Source organism: Eretmochelys imbricata, chromosome 14, assembly GCF_965152235.1.
Source record: "Eretmochelys imbricata isolate rEreImb1 chromosome 14, rEreImb1.hap1, whole genome shotgun sequence".
NCBI classification, from domain to species: Eukaryota; Metazoa; Chordata; order Testudines; family Cheloniidae; genus Eretmochelys; species Eretmochelys imbricata.
Window position 1 is genome coordinate 21,866,964 of NC_135585.1, and position 21,912 is coordinate 21,888,875.

Here is a 21,912-nt window from a genome sequence, read left to right on the forward strand (position 1 = left end):
GATAGGGAATTCCCTTATGGTTACAAGAGTTGATTGCTGGTTTAAATAAAAGGGATTTTTGGCTGCCCTAGAAAGATAGTAGCAGCTCCTGTAGTTGGAGCAACGGTCTGCAGGCAGATGATGGACAATACCGTCGACAAAGCTACAGTATTCATAGAAATTCAAGATAGAAAATGTGTTCTCCAAAGTTTGTTCCTTACAGTTAAATAAAAACCCTTCACATATTAAACCTGTTCCAATATTCATATTGTACAAACATCAATACGTTTATTTTTTGATGTATTTGTATTGGGTAACTCCTAGGAGCCCTGTAACGGCCCCTTGTGGGAGGTGCTGTGCAAACACGGAACAGACAGACAGTCACTGTCCTAAGGGATTGATAATCTAAGGGTACATCTTCACTATAGCTGCTACAGAGGCACAGCTGCAGTGCTGCAGCTACGCCACTGCAGTGCCGCAGCATAGACACTTCCTACAGCAACAGAAGGCGGCAGCTAGGTTGATGGAAGAATCCTTCTTTTGACCTAGCTGTGTCTACACGGGGGTAGGTCAACCTAACCATGCTGCTCAACGTGCGCCATTTTTCACAGGCCTGAACAACATGGCTAAGTCAATCTCATTTTTAGGAGTATGCCAGGCCTAAACAGTAAAGGTCCTGATTCAGGAAAGGGTCCCTGCTCAGGAATGGTGCTTAGCCTGAAGCATGCACTGAAATCCTATTGAAGTCAATGGGACTTAAGCACTTACTTCATGTTAAGCATGTGCTTAAGTGCTTTCCTGAACAGGGATAGATATAAGCACCTGCTGAGGTGTTTTTCTGAGTCAGGACCAAAGAGGAAAAGAGACGTGATGTAGCTGTATTTTCATTCTAATGATCCTGCACTGATACAATGCCTATTATCCACATGGATCCTAAACCACTGTACAAAGTGAATAGACCTATGTGCAAGCCACACACACACACACACACACACTACACAGATCTACCCACCAATGAAGTGGAGCCATCTCTAGGGAGTGAAGATTAGTAGCTATTTAACAATGCACCACAATGGAGGGTTTGTCCACATGGGGAAATGACTTTATTCCTTAAAAAGTGGAGTCATACCAGAATAATGTCACTTCTATTTCAGAATAGAGTGTCCAGACAGGGAGTTATACTGGCATAGCTATAGCAGTATAATTGTTCCACTACACCTACGCTGGCCAATTTCCCCATGAGAGAGACTGGTTTATATTTAAAGTTCTAAACCTCTGTGGAGGGAGGGTTTCTTGAGTTTTAGTCACCTCAGCAACAACGGAAGAAAACCTGTTCCTTCCCAGGAGCAAAACCAATAAATCCTGATGATTTATAACTGACATTCCTAGAAGGGACTAGAAAGGAGACACACAACATGCTTGAAGCAGCAGACTAAGAAAAATATAATGTCTTAATATATTTAGCAAATGACAATGCACATCAGAAAAAAAAATATAGAGGAGTGAAGGGGTCAAAATAGGGGCCACTGAGTGCCACAAAATAGATAGCTTACAGACCTGATTCCGATCCAACATACACTATTGTACATCAGGAGTACCACCATTGAATTCACTGGACCAGACCCTCTGCTAGCCCTTTGATTTCAATGGAGCTATGATGATTTTAAACCAGCTGAGGATCTGGCCAAGTGGAATTATGGAGATGTAAAAAGTGTGAGATCAGAATCAGGCAACATGGAAGGAAAGACACATGAAAGTCTAGGCTGCTGCTATACTAACCAATAATAAACATCTATAACTCATCTTTGGGGTGCTCAAACAAATGTTGCTTTAGCAGAGCAAAGTATTATTATTACTAATGAATGATTCCTAATATAAATGATATGGAACATAATACTGCAAATGATCATGCCAACCAACGAAAACTAGTGAGGTCATGGAAGGAGAAAAGGACATTCTCAGAGGCCAGGAAACTATTAAACTTCAGAGTTGGGAACAGAACATTTGGGCTGGAAGAGGAAGGCAAGAAGCCACATGCAGGTCTGGAAACTGCTATAGATCCAGGAAATGCTGTACATGTTTTCAAATGTCTGGAAAGAACGACTAGGTGACCTACTAAGTCTTTTCCATCTCTAGCTTCTATGAGAGTGCTTTGACGTGCTCAGTGAACAGTGCTTGAGAAGTGTGAAGTGTTATTAATAGCAATAATAAATAGCAGGTAACTTAGCAAATGCTAATACAAACCACAGAAAAAGAGAGAGATGAGTAAGAGGAGGTACATGAGATGAGTACGTTCCCTGCATCTGTGAAATTATTAAACTTAAGTGCCCACCCCTTTCGGCTGCCTTGGTGTGTGGATGCTCAACCTAAGACCTCTAGCACCTGATCTCCGGAGATGCTGCTAAGTTGAGATCAACAGAAGCTGTGGGTGCTCAGTATCTCTGAAGATTCAGGACCAAAGTGTCTCAACCTGGAAACCCCAAATTAGCAAAAACTTTTCAAAATGTGGCCCTTTGAGCTGGCTGTTTTGACAGGGCTAGGATTAAATTCCATGGCCAAATCCCACTAATCAATTATTGCCATTGTGTTGTCCCCCTAATATGGATTCTCCCTGTCCCCACTGCACATATTTAGACCTTGGAAACAAATAGTTTTGGAGTCTGGAGGACAATTTCTATGGCTTTCCTCTCCTAATAAATGCTTGTCCTTCCCCTGCTGACACACACATTTAGAGAGAGGGGAAAGAGATGGTTTGGGGAATGAAGAGAGCTATGTTGCCCTGGCTCCCCTACTAAAAGTAAATTCCTTCCCACATCCCTGTACAACCCACTCCCTAAAACTACTAACCCATCTACCCGCCCTCCCCACACACACACAAAGGTAAATGGCTGCATCCTGTCAGCCCTCCAAACACGTACATGGGGTGCAGAGTACTTTCTTGGGTTGGGGGGATAAGTTTCCCTGGATTCCACTCCCACCACTAGCTTGTCTATAGGACCATAACAGTATCTCCTTGTCCCCCATTTCACACACACAGATTTCGTTCTGGGGAAGGGAGATTTTGGGGGAGTGGCCAATCTAAATTCCCCTGATTCCCTCCCCACTACATTATTGCCTCCCCTTCCCTATCCCCCTTGAAGCTCATGCAGGCTGGGCAGTGACACGGGGGGGTTGGGTTCCTGCCCCCTGTGCTGCCCTGGTGCTTGGTGGGTCCCTTTCTGTTTGTAGATCCCCAGCAGCCCCTGCCAGGTGCTCCCTCCTCACTGTCTTCCCAAGCCCCCTTGCAGCCACTGGCTAGGGGGGCTCCTGGATGGCAGTGGGAGGTGCAGACGCTCACCTGGCTGCTGCTGAAGAGGGAGGGAGCCTTCTGCATCCACAGGCTGCTTGCAGCTCACTCAGTGCTCAGAGCATCTCCCTCCCTCCCTCCCCCAGCTTCTATGCCCACCCCCTTCCTTGTGACACACACCAACCCAGCCCCACCCATTGGCCAAGAGGGGATGGAAGGGGAGGGAGCGAGGAGGGGGGAGCGTTGCTAAGGACTCACAAGATGCTTAGTAACCGAATTCTCTTCAGGAGGCCTGGCTGGCCTGGGGATCTCCTTGAACTTGGGGCTGGGGAGCTAGTGGGAGCACCAGGGAGCATCACTGTACAGCCCTGGCAAGACACCTCGTCCTTCCTTGTTATCAGTGTAGCTAGCATTTGAACAAAACAGTCACAGTTCTTAAAAGCACTCATTAAAAATCCTGCTGAAACCACTTACAAGCAAAACACAGCCACAGCATAACCTTGGGGCAGGTCCTTGCTAACTTCTATTTTCCCATCTTACCTCTGACTTCTGCTCACACCAGCAAGCTCAATTTCCCATACTTCACTACACTTAAGCTAACTTCAGGTCAAAGCCTAATTTAATTTCTATTTAACATAGTCTATAGCAGGGGCGGGCAAACTTTTTGGACTAAGGGCCGCATCAGGTTTTGGAAATTATATGGAGGACTGGTTAGGGAAGGGGGTCATGGCCCGAGTCCCACCTCCTATCCGTCCCCCCTCCAGGACTCCTGCCCCATCCAACCCCCCCATTCCTTGATGGCCTCCCTGGGACCCCTGCCCCAGCCAACCACCCTTGCTCCCTGACCCCCACCCGTAACTGCCCCCCTCCGCCCATCCAACCCCTCCTCTCATTCCTGACTGCCCCACCCGGGACCCCTGCCCCAGCCAACCACCCCTTCTCCCTGACTGCCCCTGAACCCCTCGCCCCTAACTGACACCTGCCCCTAACTTCCCACCACCCCCCCATCCAACCCCTTCTGTCCTTCCTGACTGCCCCTCCGGGGCCCCTGCCCCATCCACCCCCCCTGCTCCCTGACCACCCCCCACTGCCCCATCCCACCCCCCCTCTCATTCCTGACTGCCCCCCACCCGGGGCCCCTGCCCCATCCAACCCCCTGCTCCTTGACCACCCCCACCACCCCATCCCACCCTTCCTCTCATTCCTGACTGCCCCCTCCAACCACCCCTTCTCCCTGTCCCCTGACTGCCCCCTGCCACCCCATCCCACCCTTCCTCTCATTCCTGACTGCCCCCTCCAACCACCCCTTCTCCCTGTCCCCTGACTGCCCCCTGCCACCCCATCCCACCCTTCCTCTCATTCCTGACTGCCCCCTCCAACCACCCCTTCTCCCTGTCCCCTGACTGCCCCCTGCCACCCCATCCCACCCTTCCTCTCATTCCTGACTGCCCCCTCCAACCACCCCTTCTCCCTGTCCCCTGACTGCCCCCTGCCACTCCATCCAACCCCTCCTCCTTCCTGACTGCCCCCCCGGGACCCCTGCCCCCATTCAACCATCTGTTCCTGCCCCAACCCCTATCCCCACCCTCACCCTCTGACCACCACCCCCGGACACCCCCCCAACCCCGCTCTCTGCCCCCTAACCATGCTGTCTGGAGTGCTAGTGGTGCTACAACAGTGCCGCCCGGCTGGAGCCGGGCCACCCCACCGCCACCACCGCACAGCACAGAGACCGGGTCAGCGGTGCACCGGCGGCAGAACGAGGTGAGGCTGTCAGGGAGGGGGGACAGCAGGGGAGGGGCCTGGAGCAAGCCTCCCGGGGCAGGAGGGTCCCGCGGGCCGGATGTGGCCCCCGAGCCATAGTTTGCCCACCTCTGGTCTATACGCTACAGCAGAGAGGAGGAATTAGATTTATTTTACTTTATTGCTTCAGGTAAACTATTTGCACTCTGATGGGGAATGCGGATGAATGTCAGATTAAATGATTGTTTGCAGTGTTGTTGTAGCCATGTTGGTCCCAGGATATTAGAGAGACAAGGAGGGTGATGTAATATCTTTTATTGGACCAACTTCTATTGGTGACAAGCTTTTGAGCTACACAGAGCTCTTCTGCAGGTCTAGGAAAAATATTCAGGCTGTCACAACTAAGTGCAAAGTGGAACAATAACAGCTATGTGGGTGAAACAGGACAAACACTGTCCTCTCAAATTAATTCACACCGAAAAATGATAAAATACAAAAACCATCATATCACCTGTGGGTGAACACTTTTCACAAAACAATCACTCCATATCTGTCCTCTCAGTCTTCATCCTGCACAACAGCATCAAAAGACAAGCCTGGGAGCTTAAATTCTTAACTTTGCTAAAACTAAAATCATGGTCTTAATAAAGGTTTCAGAGTAACAGCCGTGTTAGTCTGTATTCGCAAAAAGAAAAGGAGTACTTGTGGCACCTTAGAGACTAACCAATTTATTTGAGCATGAGCTTTCGTGAGCTACAGCTCACTTCATCGGATGTCTTAATAAAGACACTGGATATATGGATTATTACAATAATCTACTAACCCCCCCTCTTTTGTTTTGGAGAGGTGTTAACGGGCCACTTCACCTTGAATTGGCTCTGAGAATACGTGTTTACTAGACTACTTATGCTAAACAGTCTGTTCCACCTTGTATTTAGTTGTGACACACCATCTGAGTGTTTTCCCCAGACCTGAAGGAGAGCTCTGTGTAGCCTGAAAACCTCTCTCTCTCACCAACAGAAGTTGGGCCTGTAAAACATCTTACTTCACCCACCTTGTCTCCCCATTTAAATGGTTGATTTATTCAGCTCATTTCTTCTTTTTTTCTGTTTTCCAGTTTTCTCTGATTTTGCACATATTGATCACAGCTACACACCCGATGCACGTGCATACATCTTTCAAACCTCCACACTCATATAGTCATACATCTATCACACCTCGTGCATGCAGGGAGCTTGCCTACACAAGAAATGTACACAAGTGTCGCTTAAGGTGTGATATTAAACCAGTTTATTCAAGCAGGTGCAAAAGGCTGTGTGGACACTTACTTCAGTTTAAATCAGGCTTATTTCAGTTTAACTGAATTAGGAATCAATTTAGGCTAAATTGAAGTAAGAGTGTCTGCATAGAGGTTTGCACCCATGTAACTAAACTAGATTAAAAACCAATTTAATTTAAACTAGTGTGATTTTTGCATGTAGACAAGGGCTTGTTCCACACTACAAAGTTAGGTCCACATAAAGCAGCTTGTGTCAAACTATGTCAGCGTCTACACTACAGCCTTACTCCCTCCAATGTAAGTGTCCTACTACACCAACATTATAACTCCACCTCCATGAGAGGCATAGGGCTTATGTCAGTGTAGTTAGAGCAGTGGTTCTGAACCTATTTATCATTGTGGGCTGCAGGTTGACAACCACAGTGCCCCCCCCACTGAAATCACCCTACAGACCCCTATGCCCAATGCTCTGGCCCACCCACAGACCCCTCCACAGAGTGGGGCCAGGAGCAGACTCCAGGTGTGGGTCTGTGGGGCAGCCCCTACACCCCTGATCCCACCACGAGGCAGCCCCCACCTCGGACCCTGCTGGGCGGGGTCAAGCAGCAGGGCAGCAAAGCCCTGAGTCTGGACGCTGCAGCGCAGGGCTGGGCAGCACGGCAGGGCAGCCCCAAGCCCGGACCCCACCTTGTGGGGCAGGGCAGCCAGGGCCCTGGACCCTCCTGCGCCAGATAGTGGGGCAGCCCACAGGCCCAGCAGCCTTTAGCACACAGCTGGGCCTTAGCTGTGTGATAGATGGGCCACGTATGGCCCACGGGCCATGTATTGAGTACCACTGCTCTAAGCCCTAGTTCAGCAAGTACTTATGCACTTGTCTGACTTTGAGCACAGGAATAAGCCTAGGGCTGACATGCTTGGAGTTAGGCACTTTCTTAATACCTTGCTGTACTGGGGAGTCTGATCCTGGCTTGGGGTAGAGAGGATTGTGCCTAGATTTTCAGTCTTGCTCCATTTCCATCACGGGGCCCTGTCAACTTAAAAATCACTTCAACATGCATCTCACCTGCTTTTTTTACAAGCATTATAAAAGGCCTTGATACTGCAAACACTGGCATTCTTGTGTAACTAGCTCCATGAGTCAATGTCCCCCTGACTCAGGGATTGCTGGGAGAACAATGGAATTTGTCTCCTCCCCATCTGGAAGAGCATAGCTCCAATGGATTCCACTCTTGTAAACCAGCATAGCTCCATTCCACTTCTTAGAGCTTTATTAGTGTATATTCTGTGGCCTGCGTTGTACAGGAGGTTGGACTAGACGATCATAGTGGTCCCTTCTGACCTTAAGGACTATGATTCTATATCAGCTGAGTCTCTGTCTGGCTGTTTCCAGCTATGAGATACCAGATGCATGTAGTCTGGCACCATGCTTCTCTCTTGAAGCCTTTGTTGCATGCAGAACGGGGCTGAGGACCTAGAGGGCAAATCCTCACTCAGCCTTTCTCCAGAAAGCCTCTCTGTAGGGTTTCCCTGCAGTGGCATCAGCAGAGCTCTGGGACCCCAGAGTCGTTTTGGCAGCTTTCCCCCTCCTTGGAGTCTTCTCATGCTCAGGAGACATTGATTCCTACACAGCAAAGAGAAAACTCTCCAGAAATATTAGTCTCTATTGCATTACTTAGTTACTCAGTGTTTGGTAGCCATTTCTCCAGGAGATGCAGCCATTAGCTCCCTGGAAGCTTGGTTCTGCCACCGCTTCTCTGCTTCCAGGTGACAGCTTGTGCCCCATTTTACAGCTCCCTGTATGACTGTGGGCCTAGCAGAGACTCAAGGCAACAAGGTGACATGCATCCGATGAAGTGAGCTGTAGCTCACGAAAGCTTATGCTCAAATAAATGTTAGTCTCTAAGGTGCCACAAGTACTCCTTTTCTTTTTATTATAAAAACAGTGAGGGTAATTACTTTGTCCTTGAGTCCCAGTGTGCCTAATACAAAATCACTGCCCCTATGACGATTGCTATTTTCTTTGAAAAGTTTCCATCTTTACCAACAAAACATCAGTTTTGTATCCCATGCTAAAAGATGATGTGTAAGTTTTGCTTGATAACTTTAAAAATGTTTGCTCTGAGCTTGTGAACCCAGGCAAGGGAATTGCCTCCCTCGCCCATTCAGGCAGGCTATAAAGATTAAACGAGCCATTTAAAAAGTCACAATACAAAGGATTGGTGCGTGGCCCTATCGCACCTTGCAAATGCTACATGCAAGGGAGCTCAAGCCGTGGACTGGAAGGCCAAATGTAAAAGGAAGCAGGGTCACATGAAAATGTTTCATCGCTTTGCTATTTGAACAGTCACAGGGCCAGAAACTCTGAAGTGAAGTGAGAGATTCCCCCAGGGTTATCCCTGGGTTTGCCCTGAGTGACGTTTTGAATTGACAGATCACTACAACGCTGTCACTCTTAGAATTTACAACTCATTTGTGTTGCATGCTTGCTTGGACCTATAAATAACTCATTTCTTTTTCCTAGATAATAAACCTGGACTTAGTTTATTACAGAACTGGCTACAGATGTCGTCTTTGGTGTGAGATCTGGGATACCAACTGATATGGGGTAAGAAGATAACCATGGAAAGTTTTTTTGTTTTGTTTTGTGTGGCAAAAAGTGAGGAATTTCATGAAATTCCTCGTCAAAATGCCACAAAAGTGATGGTGGCTAAAAAATTTCAGCCATGGGACCCATGTGCCCTCCCCCGACTTTATATAAAGAAAAAAACAAAAAGCAAAACACACACACACTAGCCCAAGGCCCAGTGTTTCTTGTCCCTCAATAGATACCAGATGTAACCAGCTCAGTAAAATGATGGTTTGTCTGACTGCCAACTTTGCAAACTCAGCCTGGAATCTCCCAGCGTCTGCAGGCCAAATTCTGCCCTCTGCTACACTTGTACAAGCCATTGTCTTCCAATTATGTCCTGTGTTACATCTTTCCAACACCAATTCTATCCATGAGGTATAACAGAGCAGTATCTAGCCTCCAACTGGAACTTAGTTAACAATTAATGGCTGAGAAGTTTGCCACTTGTTACTCTACCAGTGCAGCCAAAGACTGATTTCTGCCCTGGCATAAGCAGACCTCACCCAGCACATGTACAAAAACCTAGTGAGAAGGTCCCACTATTACATATTCATTTTTTAGAATAGAAAAAGACTGAGCCTTGTTATCTATGGCCCTGCAAAATAGTGACAAATGCTACCAAATCAGGCTGCTAGCACCTGACCCCCACCTCTCACAGGTGTCAAAGACAACACGGGGTGAAAGACAGCAGAGCATTAGATCCCAGCAATTTCACTACATCCAGTCCCCATCTGACCTTAAATTCCAAACACAAAAAGCCATAAACTGAAATGCTCTATTAGTGAGACGTTATGGAACTATTCCTCCTCACCCCCCGATCTCCTTAAATAGGAGGGAACATCAAATCTTCTATATTCCACTTGCTTGAATGGCACTAGTAGCCCTGCCAAATATTTTGCTCAGGTCTCGTAGCTACTTATGTGTTTGCAGTATTGTAGGGATGAGAGAGAGACAAGGTGGGTGAGGTAATCTCTTTTATAGGACTCACTTCCGTTGGGGACAGAAGTTTGAGCTTACACAGAACTCTTCTGGTCTGAGAAACGTACTCGGCCTCACAGCTAGATACATAGTAGAACAGATTAACTACTTATGCTAAAACAACCTGTTCCACCTTGTATATAGCGGTGACCCTCCAAGTACTTTTCCTTGACTTGAGAAGAGTTCTGAGTAAGCTCAAAAGCATTTTTCTTTCACCAACAGAAGTTGGTCCAATAAAAGATTACCTCAGCCTTGTTGTCTCTCTCATTCCCTATCTAGTGGTGTGTGTATATGTGAGTTTTTATTTTGCATGAGTAATTGTTTCTCCAGAAATCTGGGTTCCTTGCCAAAGTTCACATTCAAGTAGATTGCTTCATGGCCTCAGATGTCTTTGCAGCTCTGGAATTGTAATCATCTCACTATATGTATATTACTCCCCCTCCAACCATCTGTTTTCCTGCACCGACAGGAGTGACTTTCAGATTTAGAGAAATAGGACTTTGCTCTCACTGTAGACAGAAGAGTGGTTCACAGAGGGCCAAATGCTGCAGTTCTTACTCAGGCAAAAGTTACATTCGTTTCAAAGAGGCCTGAGTGAATCCTGAGAACCAGATTGTGCCTTAGTCTTTCTCAAGGCTGAATCCCCACTCTGGCACTTTGAGTACAGAAGGTGCGGGCCCGCAAGGATGTTAAAAATTAATACTTGCCACTCCAGGCTTGTATTAAACTACCAAGGTCACAGCTTTTCTCTGACCTCAGCTTGGTAAATGCTACCACCCCCCCCCCAAATGCAAAAAACCCCCAGACAAAAAACCACCCTTTGACCCAGGAAGGAGCACTTGGGAATTCCTCCCTGTAGGGTACCCTCAAGCCCTTTCACCCCCACCCCCGGGGAAGTGCTGAGAAGAAAAAGGAAATTAGTTGTTGCCAGCAGCTAATCAAACAGCATAGGCACAAACCTCCGAGGACACAACAATCTAAATCCTGTTCTTAAAAAAAAAAAAAAAAAAAGGTAAATTTTATTAAAAACAAAAAGAAAATACACCTGGATTTTAGGCTTTTGGTATATTTTAAAAGAGCAATTCCAAAAATTAAGCACCCAACATAACTTTCTTGGGGATTCAACTTAAAGGTTACAAGTAAACAAAAGCACGGAGGAACCCACAAGCCTTAAAAAAAAAAAAAACCACCTAATCACATCTTTCTAAACATTCCTAATCTACTTACATATTTGGGTTGTTAGAAGTAGTTCTAGAGTGAGCTGTAGCTCATGAAAGCTTATGCTCAAATAAATTGATTAGTCTCTGAAGGTGCCACAAGTACTCCTTTTCTTTTTGCGAATACCGATTAACATGGCTGTTACTCTGAAACTACATATGATTGATGATTTTCATAATTGGTTCAAACTTTACATAGCATTCCTGCTGTCCTGTCTCTTCAGCCCAGAGAGAGCAACCACAGACACAAAGGGAAAGCTTCCCTCCCAATTTTAAAAAGCTAGCCTTCCCATTGGCTCTGTTGGTCAGGTGTCCTTTTCTTTACCTGGGGGACTTTTTTAACCCCTTACAGGTAGCTCTTCTCTGCTTGCTTTACCAAGAGGAATTTTACAGCTAACTGGGTGTCCATAAAGGAGAGCTACCCCTGCCCACCCTTAATTTTTCACAGTCTTACTTGGCAAAGCAGGGAAATATCCCCATGTTCAACCTACCCAGCTCTTGGATCCAGGTATGGTGTGGAGGACAGCCACTGCTCTTCAGTTGCCCCCCTGCTTACAGCCAGTGGGTAGGGAGTAGACAGAGGGAAGAGGAATGGGCTGAGCCTCGGCTCTCTCCTCCCACTCACTGGGACAGGCGCAAAGGGGGACATAAGCTGCACCCTTCCTGCCATAACCCCCCTTCTCTCCAAAGCTGCTTCTGGTGCAGCAGGTCCATGCTGCCCATGACTGAGGCCTCAGTCTAATAGCTGAGGCCTCGTCCACATGAGACGGTTGTACCAGTTTAACTGGATGGGTTTAGAAACTGATTTAGTTACGTCACTGTGACCCATTGTGTGGGCATTTAGCTTCAGTCGGTAAAGCTTGCCCACACACAAACCAGCACCGGAGAGTAGATCTTCAGCAACTACACAGCAAAGGCAGGTCTACACTACCACTTAAGTCATTCTAACTTACATTGCTCCAGGGCGTGAGAAGGAGGACATCCCTCTGAGCAGCGCAACTTCACTACTGTCCTGTCAGCATAGAGCATCTTCACCAGATGTAGTGATATCTTTGACCATGGGATGGTGTTCCAAGAAGAAGGATTGCTAGGCATAGACAGGCTCCACCTAACGAAGAGAGGAAAGAGCATCTTTGCAAGCAGGCTGGCTAACCTCGTGAGGATGGCTTTAAACTAGGTTCACTGGGGGAAGGAGACCAAAGCCCTGAGGTAAGTGGGGAAGTGGGATTCCAGGAGGAAGCCCGAGCAGGAGAGCGCAAGAGGAGAGGACTCCTGCCTCATACTGAGAAAGCAGGACGATCAGTGAGTTATCTTAAGTTCCTATACACAAATGCAAGAAGCCTGGGAAACAAGCAGGGAGAACTGGAAGTCCTAGCACAGTCAAGGAATTATGACATGATTGGAATAACAGACTTGGTGGGATAACTCACATGACTGGAGTACTATCATGGATGGATATTTACTGTTCAGGAAGGACAGGCAGGGCAGAAAAGGTGGGGGAGTTGCATTGTATGTAAGAGAGCAGTATGACTGCTCAGAGCTCCAGTATGAAACTGCAGAAAAACCCTAGAGTCTCTGAATTAAGTTTAAAAGTGTAAGCAACAAGGGTGATGTCATGGTGGGAGTCTGCTATAGACCACCGGACCAGGGGGATGAAGTGGATGAGGCTTTCTTCTGGCAATGAAAAGAAGTTACTAGATCGCAGGCCCTGGTTCTCATGGGGGACTTCAATCACCCTGATAAAAGCTGACTTTGACTCCCTCAGGGAACTGATGGGCAGGATCCCCTGGGAGAATAACATGAAGGGGAAAGGAGTCCAGGAGAGCTGGCTGTATTTTAAAGAATCCTTATTGAAGTTGCAGGAACAAACCATCCCGATGTGTAGAAATAATAGTAAATATGGCAGGTGATCACCTTGGCTTAACAGTGAAATCCTTGCTGATTTTAAACACAAAAAAGAAGCTTACAAGAAGTGGAAGATTGGACAAATGACCAGGGAGGTGTATAAAAATATTGCTCAGGCATGCAGGAAGGCCAAATCATACTTGGAGTTGCAGCTAGCAAGGGATGTTAAGAGTAATAAGAAGGGTTTCTTCAGGTATGTTAGCAACAAGAAGAAGGTCAAGGTAAGTGTGGGCCCCTTACTGAATGAGGGAGGCAACCTAGCTTTTTCCCCACATACTCTGTCACTAATGTACTCAATGCTTTTTTTGCCTGTGTCTTCATGAACAAGATCAGCTCCCAGACTACTGCACTAGGCAGCACAGCATGGGGAGGAGCTGACCAGCCCCCTGTGAAGAAAGAAGTGGTTCAGGACTATTTAGAAAAGCTGGATGAGCACAAGTCCATGGGGCCGGATGCACTGCATCCGAGGGTGCTAAAGGAGTTGGCTGATGTGATTGCAGAGCCATTAGCCATTATCTTTGAAAACTCATGGCGATAGGGGGAGGTCCCGGATGACTGGAAAAAGGCTAATGTAGTGCCCATCTTTAAAAAAGGGGAAAAAGGAGGATCCAGGGAACTACAGGCCAGTCAGCCTCACCTCAGACCCTAGAAAAATCATGGAGCAGGTCCTCAAGAAATCAATTCTGAAGCACTTAGAGGAGAGGAAAGTGATGAGGAACAGTCAGCATGGATTCACCAAGGGCAAGTCATGTCTGACTAACCTAATTGCCTTCTATGATGAAATAACTGGGTCTGTGGGTGAGGGGAAAGCAGTGGATGTGTTATTCCTTGACTTTAGCAAAGCTTTTGATACGGTCTCCCACAGTATTCTTGCCAGCAAGTTAAAGAAGTATGGGCTAGATTAATGGACTATAAGGTGGATAGAAAGCTGGCTAGATCATCGGGTAGGGATCAATGGCTCCATGTCTAGTTGGCAGCGGATATCAAGCGGAGTTCCCCAAGGGTCGGTCCTGGGGCCAGTTTTGTTCAATAGCTTCATTAACGAGCTGGAGGATGGCTTGGATTGCATCCTCAGAAGGTTTGCAGATGACACTAAACTGGGAGGAGTGGTAGATCCGCTGGAAGGTAGGGATAGGATACAGAGGGACCTAGACAAATTGGAGGATTGGGCCAAAAGAAATCTGATGAGGTTCAACAAGGACAAGGGCAGAATCCTGCACTTAGAATGGAAGAATCCCATGCACTGCTACAGACTAGGAACCGAGCTGCTAGGCAGCAGTTCTGCAGAAAAGGACCTAGGGGTTACAGTAGACGAGGAGCTGGATGACAGTCAACAGTGTGCCCTTGTTGCCAAGAAGGCTAATGGCATTTTGGGCTGTATAAGTAGGAGCATTGCCAGGATCATTCCCCTCTATTCGGCTTTGGTGAGGCCTCATCTGGAGTACTGTATCCAGTTTTGGGCCCCACACTACAAGAAGGATGTGGAAAAATTGGAAAGAGTCCAGCGAAGGGCAACAAAAAATGATTAGGGGACTGGAGCACATGACTTATGAGGAGAGGCTGAGGGAACTGGGATTATTTAGTCTGCAGAAGAGAAGAATGAGGGGGGATTTGATAGCTGCTTTCAACTACCTGAAAGGGGGTTCCAAAGAGGATGGATCTAGACTGTTCTCTGTGGTGGCAGATGACAGAACAAGGAGTAATGGTCTCAAGTTGCAGTGGGGAAAGTTTAGGTTGGATATTAGGAAAAACATTTTCATTAGGAGGGTGGGGAAGCACTGGAATGTGTTGTCTAGGGAGGTGGTAGAATCTCCTTCCTTAGGGGTTTTTAAGGTCAGGCTTGACAAAGCCCTGGCTGGGATGATTTAGTTGGGGATTGGTCCTGCTTTGAGCAGGGGGTTGGACTAGATGACCTCCAGAGGTCCCTTCCAACCCTGATATTCTATGATTCTATGACACAGCTGCACTGATGTACTGCATCTAGGGTAGACCTGCCCTGAGACACCTGGTTTATGTCCAGGATCCACGTAAGCCAAGCACTCATTTACACACCAGAATAAAGTGAACAGAGCTGGGTGCTGAGCACTCATGGAAAATATGGCCCCAAAGGAGATGCTTCTAAAGGTGCCGAGTTCTTGAAATCTGGTCCCACGAGGATATCAACTTCAAAAGGTGCTGAGCATCTGCAGGTCCCATTGAACTCAGATGGAGTTGTGGGTGCTCAGCACCTCTGAAAATGAGGAGATTATTAGATAGTTTGCTCTTGGGAACTTAGTAGCATGCAACTGAGGTTTTAACACCCCCCCCACACACACACCCCAAATGTGACATGAGTAAATCATTTCAAATCCATCCTCTCCCCGTGAGTCACGAAACCACAGCCTCTCATTTCTCTCAAAGGCAAGTGTATTGCATTTTCACATAGTTAAGATGCAGTTAACTTTGTGATCACAACATGTGTCAAGAATTGTACTTTTCTTTAAAAAAAAAAAAATGTCCCCATTGACCTTCACTGGGATTTGTGCTCCTAAATCCTCTGGACACATTTCAAAATTCTCCGAGGACTTTTTTTTTTAAAGCCACTAAATAAATAATTTCAGTAGAAACTATTGCTCATTGTGATATATTTAATACCAATCTGTTACTATGAGAGACTCTTCCCTGTCTGATGCTATTTCGAGACCACAAGTCAAATCTTACCATCAATAAGCTCTACTCTAGTTGGAGTAGAAAATAGAAACAAATTATTTGAATCAAAGTCTTCTTATAGCTTCTGTAAACTACAACAGGCTTAAAGCAATGAAGTCTGGATCCTGTTCTGGGAATTAGATTATCTGATTGAAGTATCCAGTGTTGCAAGAAAGATGTGCTCGAACTGCATCAAACTGGCAAATGGACTGTTCACAAGAAGTTAATACAATGTAATGCTGTTTTCAAGGGCATAAAGCTAGAGAAACATAAAAATAAGTCACCATTTGGAGTCACATAAATCTGTGGGTGTATAGCCATATAAAAGGTTTATACTTCAGCATAGAAAGAAATGAGAATATTAACAGAGTAGGTCATTTAAAGCATGAGATTATTATATTGCATATGTGGCTTCATATGGAACCAGACCACTGCAAAAAGCCATGGCATAAACTAGATTTAGGTTTTATAAGAACTGTAATCATATGAGCAGGGACAGAAGGTATCATTTGGCTTAGATTCCAGACCATAAGTATCAGAAATATATGTGCTAAACCATATCATATTTATGGCCTGATCTAAATCCCAATAAAGTCCATAAAATGACTCCAATTGAATTCATTGGCAGCTGGATCAGACCCTTAGAGATCGGTCATCAGAATCACAAAGGGCATGGAGAGCTAAAGGTCCCAACTTTCCAGAGCATGGCACAATGCCATTGGATTGCACCTTAGGGACCCTCTTCATATTAGATATTTCCTACGAAGCTATTGTAGTGAAGTCACAATTGAGCCTGCAACTAGCTTTCCCTTGCAACCCCTTGTGCCCTGGGGTGGAGGTCTGCCAAAGGAGGATTCCAACAGAACGCACTGGTGAAATGCAACAGCTGGGGGAAGGGAAGTTTCCTGATATTCTCTTGGAAGTCTCCCCCTTAAAGCATTTAAGCACATACTTCACCTTCAGAGCACAAGCAGCCCCATTTACTCCACACAATTGTTGTGCCATAGCCGCCACCACCCACCTCTAGTTCCCTTTCACCAGGGAGCACCCTTTTAGGAACACACAGCTTCCAGTCCCCTTCTCAGCCCCAAATTCTTTATTTCACTCTTCATCAGGCTGACAACAAAGCGGGTCAAAAACAAAATTCCAAACCAAACATGGCGTCTTTCGACAGTTCCAACTCCACACAGCATCCTGTTTCCTGGGATCCCCTGGCTTACCAGCAGGCCTTCTACCCCCAGGAGCTTCCTGGTTTTGTCTTTTCCCAGGCACTCCTCCCTACAGCATCCTGCTGTCTTTTATTATATTTGAATTACCTGATTCCTCTCAGGTGGGCACACCTTGCAAGCAGGGCTGGCTTAGCCCTAGGTTCTCCAAGGGCAAGCCACCCTGTGACCATGAGCTTCAAGTTAAGCAAATGCTTAAATGCTTTGTTCCAGAGACATGGGATTACTCACTGGATTTGTGTTACACATGCGCTTGAGTGCTTGGGTGGACTGGGACCTTGATGGCTTCATCAGGCTGCATCTACTTCTCATCAGTTCTGAGCCACATGTGGAAGTAATTAGCATACTCTGAAGACCATCTTGAAGTCTGCCAGTCTTTTGCTAGGTCAGTGTTTATTTTGGAGTTTACTTGATTGCAGTGAATTTTGGCAGAGCAGCCAGGAACTGTTATGTTATGACTGGTTATTGTTAAATCTTTTTCACCTTGGCAGAAGTTTTGGTTGCGGGGGGAGGGGAGGGGTTGTATTCCCCCCCGCCCCCAACACATTCAGGCTACCGGACAACAAAGGATCGTTCTTTCTACATCTCAGCTTTTGTCTCCTCTGCAAACACCCAGAGGTGAGTGGAGTGCCGTCATGGCAAGTACCCACAAAGCACGTCTGGAAAAAAACAAAATAATAAAAGACAACCCTCCGTGGAAGTTGTTTTAAAAAATAAAAGAAAATATCCCTCCTCATTTGTCAGCTTCCATTGCACTGAGTAGCATACACAGGGCCAAGGTGATCTTTCTATAGGAACTTAAACAGCATTCTCAATGGTATTAAACATTAATGCAGAGTGATGACTTTCTCGCTCCACACACGTTCACAGAACCCCCCTTGTCTCTTCACTGGTCCCCTGAAAGAACGTGGCTTGTTGGACATTTTGGGAGCACATTGTTATAAATGCACTGATATTTTTAGTAGAATGTCTCTGTGCATTTTGTGTCATTATTATTTGTATTACAGTAGCACTTAGAGACCTGACCTGACCTGGGATCGGGACCCCCATTGTGCTGAGTGCTGTACAGACATTTAGTGAGAAATGACACCTTCCCTACAGAGCTTACAATCTAAGTAGACAAGACAGCCAAAGGGCAGGAAAGGAAGGAAAGGGAAACTGATCTGCACCAGGTCACACAGCAGCTCAGTGGCAGAACCAGGAACAGAACCCAACTATCTTTTACATACCTCTCTATAAACTAGGGGGTACATGATAACCACTCACTCATGAGTGCACTGCTGGATGGGCTGGGGGGCCATGAGGACACCCCCAAAGAAGGTCTTCACCACCATTAGCTGATTTGCTCCATGGAGGCCCTCCCCCGGAGGCCTCATATCTGGGTGTAACCAAGACCACGAACAATTGAGATATGGTTCTATTTATCTGAACCTCCCAGAATTTTGAAGGTCTTGGATAAATGGCCCATGCTGGCCTGTCACTAATACACATGCCTGAAACACGTGTAGAGCATATGACTATTATTTATTTTCAAATAGCATCCAGTCTCTGCTTGGCACTGAACTCTGCCCCAAGGAGCTTACCAGCTAAAGAGTTATTCATAGAAAAGAGGAGCCAGTCATTCCATGTATTTTTCAGATAACATAGATAAGAGCAAGTTATTGTCTTAACTCCAAGTGTTGCAACATTTAGTAACTGCCTTTGGTAAAGGGATGTAATCTGCACACAAATTGCGTGAAAACCACCCTAATATGTGATGCTAGTAACAACTCCATTTATTAAGTAAAACCTCTATATGCTCTTGTTTACTTTTTGGATTTCATTCAAACTGGATGATAAAAATGGCCTGGCCAATCCCATCTTTTTTCTAGCACACCTGGGCCTGACCCAACCCCTAGTTCTGAAAAGTCCTGACCTTTGGGAAAGTTTGGATCCACATCCAAACTTTGTCACTGGCCTTTTTTGTTGTAATGGGCCAAACCAGAAACCCACATACAAACACAAACACACTTTGGGAAAATTTGGCTGAGTAGAGACAATCTACTCAGCTCATCTTTAATTTTTAGTCAGTTTCATCTTGGAGTTCTCAAGAATGCTCAGCTGTTGTTTGGGTTGTAAAGATTACAAGCAGATGTTTACATTTTTTTTAAAGCCCAAAGTATTTTCATTTAAAGTTAAATTAAATACTTAAAATATTTCTATTCTTATTAGATTTGGTAAAGCATATTGATTTTATTTTTCAAATCTAAATACTGGATCTCAAATGCAGTAGATCCAATCCCCTAATTAAAAATACCTTCCTTCTCTTCTGTCACTGTTAGTTCCCTTCATCATATATACATACATCCAAGCTGTGATCAGCCAAAAGATTGTAACATTTCTCTCCAGAATTGCCCTGCCTGACACATCTCTTCAGCACTATCATCAAGATTTCATCACAGAAATATTTTGTGTGGAACTTAATCTCATATTACATGAAATAGTTATCCTCAGTACATTGCGGTCCACTTAACCTCCTAGAATACATGGTGTCTGTTAAAGAAAAATGAAAAACAGAACTGGATCAGCAGCTTTATTCCCTTGCAAGTGACAAGTCTTTGATTTCAAACAGTTTAGCTGGAAGGTGTGTTCTGATTGGCTGCTGAACTGTCTCCAGAGAACTGTTAGTCCTGGCATTCCGTGGAGAGATGAAAGTTTCTACAAAAACTGGCAAGATGACCAAAGTAATTTAGGAAGGTGTTTTGAGCATGTAGCTTGGCAACATAGTATCTTTTGGCTCTGAGCACTCCACACCAAACAGGTTTCTCCTCCAAAAAGAGCTTTCAGGGCCAACTGCTGGCTGGAGTTTGAACCTATGACTGGGATTTTCACAGAAGCTTTGTGCCCAGCTCCCATTTCAATTCAATGACACGAGGGTGCCAAACTCCCTTAGGTTCCCTTGCAAATCCCAGCCTACAGTATACCAGAGACACATCAACCAGAGTGCCAGGCATAAATGCCTCACCCTGGGTCCAGTTCCGGCACAAGGACATGCTGCTCTGCAGATGCCTAGCAGTGGAGCATGAACTATACGTTTTTACACACACGCACCATGTCACAATGGACCTTCGCCCCTGCAAGTGACTCTGGCTACCACCAGGAATAATCCGTTCAGTGGGGAGGGTGGAAACCATAGCTGACCCAGGTGAACAATTAACCTGGCCTAGCCTAGAAGGGGCACTATTGCCTACCAAGCACCCCCTTGCAGTTGAGTGTGGCTCAGCTGGGGCCCTGTCTCAGTTTCCCCTCCTTAAGGAGGTACCAATGAGGTCATTTAAGTAGCCCTGTCAAGAAGAAGCCAACACACTCTACTTTATAGCACCGTATCACCTTTAATAAACCCTTCTGAAAGGGGCACTTGGGCCAGGGTGTAAAGACTCTGGGTTCACAACAAAAGTCTCTAGGTTCTAGCAGCAGCGTCATCTGGGGTAAGGCCTGAGGCTTCCATGTTGCCCAGCGAGCTCAGCAATCCTTTCCCTCTGTACTTCCCACACAGAGAGCTTTTGCTCAGTTCAGTGTCCCTAAGAGCTCCCCTCCCCGGGTACTTCCTTTCTCCTCCAGAGCTCCCTCTCAGCTGAGCTCTCCTCAGCTTTTTACTAGGCCCAGGTGCTCCTTACTTAACTGCCTTCCAGCTACCAAGGCAGTTACATAATCCCCAGGTGGGCCTGGTTGGCTTATTCCCTTCGGTGGAGCCTTTCACAGGTAGGCTGGGCAGCTGACTCCCTTAAGGGCCAGGCCCATGACACTTTGACAGTGTTAATATACCACACGCCGGATTCTATCAGAGACCACAGGGTGCTGGAACCTGCCCAGCATCCCCTGACTCTTTCACTGGTCCCCACTGCTCTTTTCTGCGGCCACTCAGCAGGGACCTGTGCTCTCTGCCCTGTCTCTTTCCAGGTGTGGCCGCACATGGAGGCGGAGCACCATAACATTCGTTCACTGTTTCGATGGAAGGCTGAGACCTCTGTGTACAGGCCTCAGCCAGACTCAGCTGACCGGGGTTTCTTGATACACCATTGTAACAAGCCGTATAATGACACCAAAGCAGGAGATAACCGAAGTTCCTCCAGGGATAGGAGAAATCATCCTCCGGAGTGCAATTATCAACTTGTGCTAACTACACACTTGTGCCTAGCTACTGGCTGAAGGATCAAGTAGTTACTTTAGTCTACAGCAGCCAGGGGCTCCCCTTGCCCACCCTGGTTCATGTGGAAGGCCTGATTCTCAGAACAACTGGTGTCCTTCCAGTGCCCAGGGGCCAGGAGCACAGGCAGGCAGTCTGCATCCCCTGAGCACTATAGAGGACACACAGCACTCCCTGGATCCTAGCATGGGAGGGGGAGGTTTTGGGGGACAGGGTGGGGGAGGAGCAGTGCACCTCTCTCTGTATTCACTAGCCACTTCTACCCTGTGCAGCTCTGAGGAAGCTCAGGCAGGCATGGGGGAGCTGCTGTTGCTCTGCAGCTTCTGGGGCAGGATTCCTTTCCCCATCCTTAAGCCCCATGGAGCCCCCACCCCTGCACACAGCCTATGCATGTGGGTGCAGCAACAAAGACTTGCACACTCCCTAAACTCCCCCAGCATTGCAACTCCTATTCCCCATGCAAACTGCCCAGGTAAAGGGTGTGGGCTCTAGGCAGCATGGGCAGGCTGCCGGTTAAATGTCACAGCCGACGTTTTGTTGATGTATCCTTAACCGCTGAGCTCAGTGTTCGCCAAGGCGCTCTAATTGTCTCTGTTCACAGCATTACACAGAAGGCCTGCATTGATCCTGCTGCTGAGCCCAGGGTTCACAAGCTGGGACTTGTTCCCTAATCAGAAGTTAACTAACTGTACTCTACAGTACGTGCCTTGAGTGCAGGGCTGGGTTCTGTGCAATCAGAGGCAAATATAGGACTAGGAGCCACTGAAATTGGTTTCTCATGTAACGGGCATTAGGG